This window comes from Camelina sativa, chromosome 2, assembly GCF_000633955.1.
Source record: "Camelina sativa cultivar DH55 chromosome 2, Cs, whole genome shotgun sequence".
In the NCBI taxonomy this organism is placed as follows: Eukaryota; Viridiplantae; Streptophyta; class Magnoliopsida; order Brassicales; family Brassicaceae; genus Camelina; species Camelina sativa.
The window spans coordinates 5,013,834-5,014,844 of record NC_025686.1 but is presented as its reverse complement, the minus strand read 5'-3'; positions in this window follow the sequence as shown (position 1 = coordinate 5,014,844).

Sequence of the window (1,011 nt, the reverse complement as noted above, 5' to 3'; positions counted from 1 at the left end):
CAGAGGGTACAACAACTTCAAGCCGAATCCGAATCTGTCTTATCGGAACCCGAATGTTGCGAATCCTCAAGATCAAACCTACCCATCTGCAGTTCAAGGGAACCAGACCCAAGCAAGGCTATGCACCTAAACAACAATACCAAGGGACCTACAACCAACCACCAGGGTTCCAACAACACCAAGGTCCACCGAACCAGTCACAAGAAGCCGAGTTACGTGGTCTTATTCAGCAAATGATTTAGCAACAGGCTACAGCTTCTATGGACATCGCGAAACGATTCGCCGAAATGAGCAACAAGATCGAATCAGGATACAATGACCTCAATGCCAAGTACGAATCACTCAACACAAAGGTTCGATACTTGGAAGGCCACCACAACAACCAACCCGCACCAAAGATCAATCAACTGCCGGGTAAAGCTGTTCAAAACCCCAAGGATTATGCGACTACTCAAGCCATTTTCCTGGATGATGATTATGAGGACAACCTCACTGGGGACAATGATGGTCAAAATGGGGAGGATGTGGATGACTCAATGAAGAATGAGGCCAAATACTATTTATCCGAGTATGAACCCGAGCCTTCACCGAAGAGACTGATCGAGTTGATGATCGAGCACTGGTTCGAGAATCACAAACTGACGAACAACCCAAAGTATAACCCGATGACATACACGATAGTGATGCAATCCCAGAAATATCCATAACTCATCAAGAATTGGTTCAAGGAAAATCAGGATCAAATTATGAAGAAGTTTCTAGAAGACAATCATTTTATGGCTACATCAAGAAAGTGTCTAGATACAAAGAACCAATCTCCATCAATGATGATTGATAAAATCTCTCAAATTTATTCTTGATTTATTTCTGTAATTAATTTGATTTATTTTGTATTTATGTTATTGATTTGTAAATTGAGCCTATATAAGCTCATGTTTCCCTTCCTTGTAAATATATAGAATATTTTTGGAAAAATAAAAGAGAGAGTTTTCTCACTTTGAAGCTTAGGCT